Genomic DNA, 11,959 nt, shown 5'->3' on the forward strand with positions numbered 1-11,959 from the left:
AGGTGTGTACACCCAGTGGCACGCAGGCACGCAGGCACGCACACACACACACACACACACACACACACACACACACACACACACACACACACACACACACACACACACACACACACACACACTACCCTTGTCACACTCACACACTGTTATACACTGCATGTCGTTGACACCGAAGGCTCCTATTAAATCAAACGTTGTCGAGGGCAACCGTATTGTACCCGGCGATTTATTGGTGTGTGTGTGTGTGCGTGTGTGTGTGTGTGTGTGTGTGTGTGTGTGTGTGTGTGTGTGTGTGTGTGTGTGTGTGTGTGTGTGTGTGTGCGTGCGTGTATGTGTGTGACAGTGTGGTGTGTGTGTGCGTGCGTGTTTTATGTCTGACCTTGTCCAAACAAGGTCACACACATGGGTACACACATGCACAGACGTGTCGAGACACACACACGCACGCACGCACGCACGCACGCACGCACGCACGCGACACACACACACACACACACACACACACACACACACACACACACACACACACACACACACACACACACACACACACACACACACACACACACACACACACACACACACTTACAGTGACTTCAGTGTGAGAGGCTGGATAATTTGTGTTCCAAGCGAGTATGAGAGAGAGAGAGAGAGAGAGAGAGAGAGAGAGAGAGAGAGAGAGAGAGAGAGAGAGAGAGAAAGAGTATGCGCATGTATCTGAGAGTTGGTTGTGGGTGTGTGGGTACAGTATGTGTGGTTACTTTGTGTGGCCACACAACCTAAGACACCCATCTCCATCTCTCTCTCTCTCTCTCTCTCTCTCTCTCTCTCTCCCTTCCTTTTTCTCAAAACATATCTTTTTAAAGACAAAATAACAGCTTGTCAATGATGTCTCGATATCGGAATGTCTCTCTCTCTTTCAGTGTGTGTGTGTGTGTGTGTGTGTGTGTGTGTGTGTGTGTGTGTGTGTGTGTGTGTGTGTGTGTGTGTGTGTGTGTGTGTGTGCGCGTGTGCGCACGCGCGCGTGTGCGCGTTCGTGTGCGTGCGCATGCACTCTCCGCCCAGTATTCCTACAACAAAAGCTTCAAGTGATGGAATGTCCAGACGTTTCTTATTTTTGCTGAACGTTATAATTAACGTGTACAATAATTATGATTTAATTTTGATTATGTGGCAATTTGTACGTCAAAAGAAGAGGAGGACAGATAGGAGGGCGAGAGACTGATGGAGTGAGAGATGGACAGAGAGAGAGAGAGAGAGAGAGAGATACTGTAGAGAGAACAACCAAATATAACCAAATATACATTTGACAAACTATATATTAATGGTGCAGTCATATAGCACTTTTATCCAAAGCTTTTTATAAAGTGCAATACATTCACCCACACACCAACAATGGAGGGAACCAGGCACTAGCCAGGCACTATCTACAGTACAAGCGATTCTGCACCTTCCATACCTCTGCAACAGTGTGGACAGACAAACAGACAGATAGACAGATAGACCGCCCCCAGTCGATAGATAGATAGATAGATAGATAGATTTAAATATATATAACTTTAAAGAGGCGGTGCCATAGTTTTGTACTTTTTCTGGTTTCATGTGTCTAGGAGGTTGACAGTACTTCATTAGACCCCCTGGTGTGGTTGTTATGAGCAATTATGTATTGCCTTTCTATTTGGGTTTTAGCTGTAGGCTGCCACCTTGTGGGGTCAAACGTGCCGATCCAAAAACACACATACTTATTACATCACAGAATCAACCCCTCCCCTAATTACCATTCACCCAACATACATGGGTGTGGCTAACTTCAGCTGGGTCACCACCCACCATGACAACCACACATACCAATGAACTGGTGGGTGTGGCCACATAAAACATAATTTCAACTCTTTCTGTACACTTTTTTGGAAAAAAATCTTCCTCCTAGTATATTCATAATACCTGATAATCATGTTTTAGAGGGGGGGGGGATCATGGCACCACCTCTTTAAGTATACTAAGTGTGATCCATTGATCCAAGCGGAAACACAATCGATTGATTGATCATTAACATAAACATGGTCTGGAAGCGGATCTTGCCACTTAACAAGGCAGCAGATGGGTGGGCCTGGGCCGCGATATATTTCAAGTGGGCCCCGATCCAGGACACTAAAGCATTGTGTGTCATGGTTGGCCACTGAGGTGTGCTATATTTATCCTCCTGGACGTCCCTGCTGCTTCCACATCTTTTACATTGTCTAACGAAACCCTGGCGCCCCTATATCAGGCATTTTATCATTGGCAAAAAGGTTCAAACGTGTAAAAAATAAATGTTTAATGCAGGGGTCTTCAACGTTTTCAGGCCAAGGACCCCTTAGTTGAGAGAGAGATGAAGAGGGACCCCCACAACCTTTTCATAGATTCCATATAGTTTCATCGTTTGACAGTCACAGCACAATCATCAGCGTATTTTGGATTCATGTCAATTTTGTTTTCAGATATTTAACCAATTGAGCCGTCATTACCTAATAAACCTGACCTTTTACTCTGTACTTAGTCTGCTCTTTTTCCCCTCTACACCAAACCTAGGCCTTGTGAGCTTGTAGATCTGCTATTTTAGGCTAATGTTCTCAGAATATGGACAGTAGGGTTCATGTTGTTAATATAAAAAGGATTGGAAGATTTGGAGGACCCCCTGTAGTAACTCCTAGGGGTCCCGAAGCCCCTGTTGAAGACCCCTGGTTTAATGTATTTTCATAAATAGCAGCTCTACAAGGTTTGACGGACCTGCCCCTCTGCCTCGCTGATGGCTTGGTGATTGGCAGAGTGGAGCAGGCCGTCAGACCTGCTGATTACAGCTGCGTGAGGGCTTTTGGGGCAGGGACGTGCTGGGCCCCTGATTCAGCCCGGGAAAAATAGTTGGAGAGGCCCTCATTGCGCGCTATCTCTCTCTATAGCGCTGCTGCTACTCAAAGATTTGCCATTTCAGATCATGACAAGTGGGCCAATTACATGAGTTATATTTCGTCGTTGTCGGGTGGAAACCTTGTATGTCCAAAAGCGTTTGTTTTGTATTTATCATTTTAAAAACGATTTAAACTAGTGAAAACAGCAGATCTACAAGCACACAACGCCTCGCGTGCGAGGCGTTGTGTGCTTGTAGATCTGCTGTTTTCACTACTTTTGTGCGACGGCCTTGTATGATACTTGTACAAATGTACAAATTTGAAACTTGGAGATACAAGGTTTCTGCCCGACAGTGACGATTTACTTTGTTGGTCGCCCAGCCCCCAAAATGGAACGAAGGCCGACATTTAATTTTTATTTTTTTTCCTAAAGGCCTGGACCGTCTGGGAATGAACCGGCCATTCGAGAGTTGTCCCGCTTTTCCCAATGGCCAGCACGTCCCTGCCTCTTTGTATAGTATGTGTCGCACCTTATAATACATTACTCACACAGCACATTCCAAACATCCACACGCTGCAGACATGATTGATTACTAACTTGTAGAGCCCGACCAATGCCATATGTTTTGACCGATGCCGATGTTTGCCGATGTTTAACCGGTGTTTTGTAATAATATAAAATAATAATGAATAGCCTAAATTTTAAAAACTTCTTACCTTCAAACCCTTTTTTTTACCAATGGTCCGGGGACCACCAGTGGTCCTTGAGGGGTCTCCAGGTGGTCCCCAGCAAAATGATGGAGATTTGGTAACCAAATGGACCCTTTATAAGATCTTTAACTCATGAGTGTAAAATGAAACCCAATGGATCCTTACGAGCAACGACAATATATTCTAAGATTTGGGTCTGAGTGGCTAAATGTCATCAAATGGTGGTCTAATATTACTTTAAAAAAATGACTGACACATCGAAGAGATAATGACCGATGTCCGATACCGACATCGGGGTCCAAAAACTACCGATATATCGGTTTGACCGATACATCAGTCGGGCTCAACTAACTTGTACACACCCCCACCCCCCCCCCCTTTTCTTTTGTTGCATCGATGACACAATGCGTCGCAGATTAGATCGCCTCTTTTTGCCGCGCAACACCACCATATGGCAAAGTGTAAAATACGCCATGAGCTGATAATAACTTAATTGCATCTAAGCTCTATATGCATCTACCTATCCATTAATCCTACTTCTGTATTGCATAACCTGAATAACGAGGTAGAGAATCTGAGAAGGGTAGACAAGAGAAGAGGGGGCCAGTGCTAAGTAAACCAGTGTCAGAGCGTTAAAACGCAGTGAGGGACAACCTATTTAGCAGCTGCTCAGTAAAAGGAGAGAGAGAAAGGGGGGGGAGAGAGAGAGAGAGAGAGAGAGAGAGAGAGAGAGACAATCAGTCAGAGAGAGGGAAGGGAGAGTGATAGTGTGTTGTATGAAGAAAAAAAGGAGTGACCGAATTAATTATGAACATTTGATCCATGACGTGGCCTGATTAATTGATGAATTAATGAATGAATTAATGAATTCATTGTCAACTTGCATGTTGACCCAGTCTGAAATTGCAGAAAAAAACCCACGATGGAATTTGTTTAGAGAAGAGGAGAGATCATTTAAAAGACAAAGGAAAAAAGGAAAAAGGAGAATTGTTCTGTAGACTGGCCATGAAGGATCCCTGTTACTGAACAAACACGCACTATAGCAATAATTACTGGAATATAGAGATATTTAACACTTATTTATTATTACAAATATCACTTATTACACCTTAAATGATGACATTAATTACAGGCTACCACAATGTCATATAATAAAAGAGAAGAGAGGAGAGGAGAGGAGAGGAGAATTTTTGTGTTGATACACACTGCCTTTCTAACGCTTAATGTAATCACATTTCTAGATTAAAGATTAAAACGGCTATGCAGATTCTCTCTCTCTCTCTCTCTCTCTCTCTCTCTCTCTCTCTCGCTCTCACACACACACACACACACACACACACACACACACACACACACACACACACACACACACACACACACACACACACACACACACACAAATTAAAGAGATGATTTCCTGTCAAATCTAATTTTACACGTCTTTCTCTCTATCTTCTCAATTTCTCTCTTCCTCTCTCTCGCACTCTTAATTCCGTAATTAGGCAAAGCTCATTTGCATAATTTGATCATAAGAATTTTTTTGATCCATATTTGTACAGTAATCTACCTAAATGTAATTAAACACACACACTCACACACTCAGATTAATGCACAGCTTGAGGCAACCCAAAAATTAATTTCGATAGACAGCAACAGCGCGTGTCTGGGCGTCTGCACATCTATGTGTTCCTAATACCATAACACACACACATACTCACACATACTCACACATACTCACACACACACACACACACACACGCACACACACGCACACACACGCACACACACGCACACTCACACGCACAGTCAAGTCCTTTGAAAATTAAAGTCACACAAAAACAAATGAAATCATGTGCGTTTGACTTGGCAAATTCCACAACTTGGGGGACACAACTTTGTTGTATTTCAAAGTAGGCGTAAGTTCTTAAATGAAGTCCTCTGACCCTCTGAGATATGTGCAGGTTTACTTGGCTTTCGCTGTCATGCACTGCATCAAATGAAAAGAAAAAGCAGCATGTGTCCTCCATTATAGATTAGACAGAACACAACAAAGGTTGTCGTATTTCTGTCGTTGTTGTGAGAGCGCAGAGGGAAGCAGCAAAGATACAGGAGGATGAGCACTGTGTTGGGCCATGAACCTATGAGTAGCAGAGGTACACCGTGCGTACATGACACATGTGGTTCTACTTCTAACCTACTGCTTCCATCCAGACAGACTAAAGGAACCTTTTGGATGTAAAAGGGACTTGTTTATTTGAGGGGTTTTTCCACACATCGTCCGGTCAAGTAAGTTGGAAGAGAACAATTATTGTTTGTTTGTCTGTTTTTAATTATTCGCTCAGAGGAGAAGAGAAGAGAAGAGAAGAGAAGAGAAGAGAAGAGAAGAGAAGAGAAGAGAAGAGAAGAGAAGAGAAGAGGGTTCACCTAAACAAAAACAAAAAGCTCTTTCACTATTTTATGAGCTGGTCCCCAGTGTGTGTGTGTGTGTGTGTGTGTGTGTGTGTGTGTGTGTGTGTGTGTGTGTGTGTGTGTGTGTGTGTGTGTGTGTGTGTGTGTGTGTGTGTGTGTGTGTGTGTACACTAACAGTTACAGTATCTCCCTCTCTGTTAATTCATTATTTAAAATGGAAAAGGGCAAAGCAAGCAGATGTGAGATGGAGAGATAGAAAGAGAGAGAGGGAGAGAGAGAGGGGGGGGGGCATGGAGTGAGAGACAGGGAGAATGTACCGTATAGAGAAAGAGAGGCCCAGAAGGAAAGATGAAGAGAGAGTGAGACGGACACAGCTCTATAATTAATGTCTGGCATTTGAGCATATTACCAACTTTCTGTCCGTCCGTCTGTCTGTTTCATTCCACATTTTGCATCAGTAGGGAGTTGTAGAATCTTGCCACTTGTGTTTCTGTGGATGGGTGTGGGTGTCCGTGCGCTTATGCGCTTGCGGCATTGCCACCAGCAACATATTTGTCCATATGGTAGCTACCCCCCTCACAAACACACACACATGTGCGCGCGCGCGCGCGCACGCACGCACGCACGCACGCACGCACGCACGCACGCACGCACGCACGCACGCACGCACGCACGCACGCACGCACGCACGCACGCACGCACGCACGCACGCACGCACGCACGCACGCACACACACACACACACACACACACACACACACACACACACACACACACACACACACACACACACACACAGAATTGAGAATCCCTCTTCTAATTGTTTCACAGTTTTAATAACATGCGTCAAATTTACTAAAGGACTACACTGTACACATCCTGTTCATTTTCAGAATTGAATTGCTGCATACTAATATTACAAACAGTAATTGAACAAATGCAAAAAGTGTTCTTGGCTGACTTTGAGTTTTGTGTGTTTTTTTGATCACCCTGGTCATCGTATTCCACAACCAACACTGTCATATGTTTTTCTCTTTTTTTTTGTAACTGCTCACACACACACGCACGCACGCACGCATGCACGCACACACACACACACACGCGCGCGCGCGCGCGCATGCACGTCCACACAATCCTGAGCGTTGGGTTACAGGAGATTGTAAAATGTATAAATAAATGTTTACAGTGGGTATTTTTTTATTTATTTTTAAAACTGATACATGCATGTGTTAACCTCTTAAGTTAGAGATCTGATCATTGTTTTGCCTATAACGAAATGCCCAAGGGATGCCATGCAGGACGAAAGTGATTCAAATGAGACTCAAGGTATTTGCCGTGATCTTGTACACATTTCCCCACATGGGGGCTGAGCGCAGAGGGGCTAGCCAGCGGGGACAGGCATATAGGGGGTCTTTAGTGGTCACGGTCCCCTTCCACAGAGACGGACACATCACTGCTGTGACATTTAGCCCAATGCTTCTCAAGGTGTGTCCTTTGGGGGGGGGTGTTCCAGGGGGTACAATGTATTAATGTGACATCATTCAAAAGTTAAACCACTTTAACCCTATTTCATACGTAAAAAAACATAACGAAATTGTGAGCTCGTAGATCAGCTATTTTTCCTGATCTTCTCTTCTGAGCATCGCTGGTAGATATTTTACAGACGGGGTCCACGGCCAAATACTTTATCCCCCCAATTTGTGTGGACCTCGACATGACAATGTCAACCACTGATTTAGCCTAGCCTGTCCAATCTCCCTAAACCGGTGGAACGCACATTCCTGTGGTGTGTTTGTTCACAATGGTTCAAATGTTCATCTGGCAAATACATTGAGTCAATAAATCAGTCCGCTTCCATTTCACCTGCTTATAGAAGACAATGACGTGTAGGACACACACGCACACACACACACACACACACACACACACACACACACACACACACACACACACACACACACACACAGTTTCTTTTTGCATCGATCGACGCAACCCTGTACTCTGTTCGCTTAGATCTTTTCTCTCACTTTTTTCCCTATGCATATTCTCAATACTTCCAACTAAAGATGGGTTGTACTAGTTGAAGACAGAAACAAATTAAAACAAGTCAAATTCACAAGTTAAAAAAATAAAATAAAATAAAATCTTCAAAAAGTGTATTCTTCCTATGATTTTTATGGATAAAGAAAGTTATTTTAAATACACTAAGGTCTGTGTATGGCTTTGGAATTTTGTTTTTTTATGTCTTAAATAAATAAATAGGGGGATCACATTGAAATAAATATATGTTACTTTAAGTCCTTAATGTGTTGCATATAGAATCATAGATCAGAAATGTTCCTACAGTAAAATCGACAGTGATATTTATCGTTTTGTGAAGAAATGTATATTTGGTCCACTCCAGAGTTGAATCAACACTTACGCTTCTGATGTAACAGTGAAGTGAGTGAACGATAAAAAATAAAAAATAAAAGCAATAAACAAATAAATAAAATACACAGAAGAACAAGAAAGAAAGAAAGAAAGAAAGAAAGAAAGAAAGAAAGAAAGACATTAAGGGATTATAAAGAAAATCCTCAGCAATTATTTAGGTCAATTTGGCTACATTTGTAAACTCTCAAAGTTAAACACTCAGGAAAGAAAGAAAGAAAGAAAGAAAGAAAGAAAGAAAGAAAGAAAGAAAGAAAGAAATTAAGCAATTAATGAATTAAGGAATTAAGAAATTAAATCCTCAGCAATTATGGGGTCAATTTGGTTACATTTGTAAACTCTGAGTTAAAAACTCAGGAAAGAAAGAAAGAAAGAAAGAAAGAAAGAAAGAAAGAAAGAAAGAAAGAAAGAAAGGGAATTATGAACTAACTAACAACACAGATAAACTCTCCATTATTACCTGGCGTTGGTGCAGTCGTTATAGAGCGCCTCGAAGTCCTTCCTGGTGATGAGCTTGCAGCGGTTGACGCCGGGCTGGATGGCGCCCAGGCCGCGCAGCACGCGGACCTGCTCCACGGTGCAGACCACGGGGCAGATGTCCAGGCGCTTCAGCTTGGTGTACACGGTGTGCAGGCCGCCCACCAGGTGCTTGAGGAACAGGTCGAAAACTTGCGGCAGGCAGATCAACTCGAGCCCGTTCACGTGGAAGGACGCCACTTTCAAGCCGTGCAACTCGACCATCTTGCACTCGTTGATGGTGCCGGTGGCGGAGGAGGAGGTGAGGAGAGAGGAGGATGAGGAGCCTGAAGAAGAACCCCCCGCCGAGGAGGTGATGCCGCCGCTGACGGCCGACGTCCCGTTCAGGGTGACCGGGCCGCCGCCGAGGAACGAGCCGCCGAGGCGCGGCGGCAGCGGCGGCGGCGGGGGAGGAGGCACCGGGAGGCGAGGGGTCGCCGCGGTGCTGTGGCCGTGGCTGAGGTTGTTGGCCGGGTTGGGCGCGCTGTACGGTGGGTCAACGCCGGACACGGAGGAGTGGAAGAGAGTGTCGGTGGGCGGCGTGGAGGTGGAGGTCCGGGTGAGTGGGTTGTTGGAGGCAGAGCCCGCCATGGTGGTTACAATAACAAGAAATTAAAACAGATATATATTTATAGATATACACATTTAAAAAAAAAAATGTCTGTGACTTTTAATGTGGTCTGTTTCTTTATTGTCGTTTATCCTCCTGTGATGTTGTGTCCGCCTCTGTCGCTTCTCCTGCGCTCTGTGTCCGTTACGGTGCAACGGTAAACTGTTACTGTGCGCTGCCCCTCTGTCTCATACACACTCCCCCCCAATGTCTCTCTCTCTCTCTCTCTCTCTCTCTCTCTCTCTCTCTCTCTCTCTCTCGCTCTCTCCCCCCGTCTCACACACAGTGTGACACACTCTCCCCTACTACCACTTTCTCTCTCACACACTCCCTGTTACCTCTCTTTCTTTCTCCCTCTCCTCTCCCTTTCTCTTTCTCAGTATTTCTCTCTCATTCTCCCCCCTTCTCTCTTTCTCAGACTCTCTCTCTCCCTCATTTCTTTCTTCTCTCTCTCTCTCCCCCTCTCTCCCCTCTCTCTGTCACTCTTCAGGTTTCTGTCAGGTCCTGACTTCGTTATCGTTATCGCCGCTACCTCGTGCTGTGTCTGTGAGCCCGAGCCCCTGTGCCCTGCCCTGCCTTGCCCCCTCCCCCTCCTCCCCGCCCTCGCGGCTAATCAGAAGACGGCACAGCGCACGGACGAGCATCTCATTGGCTCAGAAGGCGTGTCGAAGGCGGGACTTGTGGAGTGGAGACTTTGTCTGACAGCTAACTTTGGGATTCTCAGGCTTTTTTATGAGTTTATAGCTACTCATAATTTGTCTAAAAAAAATAATAATAATAAAACGAATAAATAATTGGATTTTAGCACATTACGTTAACCAAATAAGAACATCATAAAAAAATGAACAGAAGAACATTATACTGTTCTTATTTTAAAAACAGTTTGTCTTGTCATGGACACTTTTTGTCCATGTACGTATACTACGGACACAAGCAGGGGTTAGTGATGTCAAATCAGAGGGTCAAATCAGCAACCTTCCTATTCACAGACACAGAATGTCGGTAGGCTACCCACTCAGCAGCTACGGCTGGGCTGGCTTTAGAGGAGAGGGAGAGAGGGTCGGTGGGCAGTGGCAGGGACATGCTGGGCCCCTGATTCAGCCCAGGAAAAAGAGTTGGAGAGGCCCTCATTGCGCGCTATAGAGAGAGATCTCTCTCTATAGCGCTGCTGCTACTCAAAGATTTGCCATTTCAGATCATGACAAGTGACAAGCCAGTGGGCCAATTACATGAGTTATATTTCATTGTTGTCGGGTGGAAACCTTGTATGTCCAAAACCGTTTGTTTTGTATTTATCATTTAAAACATGATTTAAACTAGTAGTGAAAACAGCCGATCTACAAGCACACTACTTTTGTGCGACTGCCTTGTATGATGAAGCAGGGCTTCGCTTCGTGAAAAAATACATACAAACACATTTGAAACTTGGAGATACGAGGTTTCTGCCCGATAGTGACGATTTACTTTGTTGGCCGCCCAGCCCCAAAATGGAATGAAGGCCGACATTTTATTTAGTTTTTTTTCCCCTAATGGCCGGCCTGGACCGGCCGGGAATGAACCGGCCGTTCGGGAGTTGTCCCGCTTTTCCCAATGACCAGCACGCCCCTGGTGAGAGAGTAGGAGGGAGAGTCACTGTCCCCGCTGCAGAGGTCCCCTCCTGTTCAAGTCCCCTCCTGTCTGTCTGCCCTGATGAAGTGTCATTCAAGGTCAAGGTTCAAGACATTATTATTGTTACTATGAAAACCTCCACCGGCTGTCTGTCTGTCCCTCCGTCTGTCCGTCTCGTCACATTACACTTTTGGCCCTACTCTTATCTCCGGCACCGTTGACCCTATCCACGCCAAACTTTGCACACACACTCTTTGGCTGGCAAACCACAACCTCCGCCCCTGATTTCTCACATGCCCCTCTTCTAGCGCCACCATGAGGTTGCTTTTTGCAGACAACATACATGCCACCTGACGTTCGCTTATCTCCCTATTATTGAGACTTACTGGTTTATTGTTATGTGTTGTGTACACTTGATTACAATTATTTTGTTCTGGTTACTCATGACATTGTGGCAGCACAATAATTAGAGTAAACATGTGAACAAGGAAAATAAACAGGAAATGATAATAATAATGATGATCAGAAAGGAGAACAGTTTGACCATTGTCCTAGTGCTTAAAAGGCTGTTGTCTACAAGTTCCTTCTTACTCTTAGGTTATAAACTCATTTTAGACATATGTGTGCATTTAAAAGTTGCCAGACAGTGTCCTTGGCATTGTTCAACTCACAGGTGGCCTCTGACATCACAAAACCTCCAACAGGTGCTGCTCCACCCTGTGCTCAGCAGCATGGTGTGATGGTGGCTGAGAGATGAGATCATCCATTCAGGGTTTGCTGTAGTATCA

At 44.7% G+C, this 11,959-nt stretch overlaps 1 pseudogene across 1 annotated transcript in view; it reads right to left on the minus strand.

Annotated features, from left to right (window-relative positions):
- The window catches only part of LOC308304809 (dachshund homolog 2-like), a 68,017-nt pseudogene extending 58,473 nt beyond the window's left edge, over positions 1–9,544 (minus strand). Inside the window, exon 1 of the transcript in view lies at positions 8,898–9,544. The product of the transcript in view is annotated as a dachshund homolog 2-like (transcript). The remainder of the gene's footprint in view (positions 1–8,897) is intronic.
- Between the last annotated feature and the right edge of the window lie 2,415 nt (positions 9,545–11,959).

The sequence above is a fragment of the Nannobrachium achirus genome (assembly GCF_963921795.1).
Source record: "Nannobrachium achirus genome assembly, chromosome: 19".
Lineage (NCBI taxonomy): Eukaryota > Metazoa > Chordata > Actinopteri > Myctophiformes > Myctophidae > Nannobrachium > Nannobrachium achirus.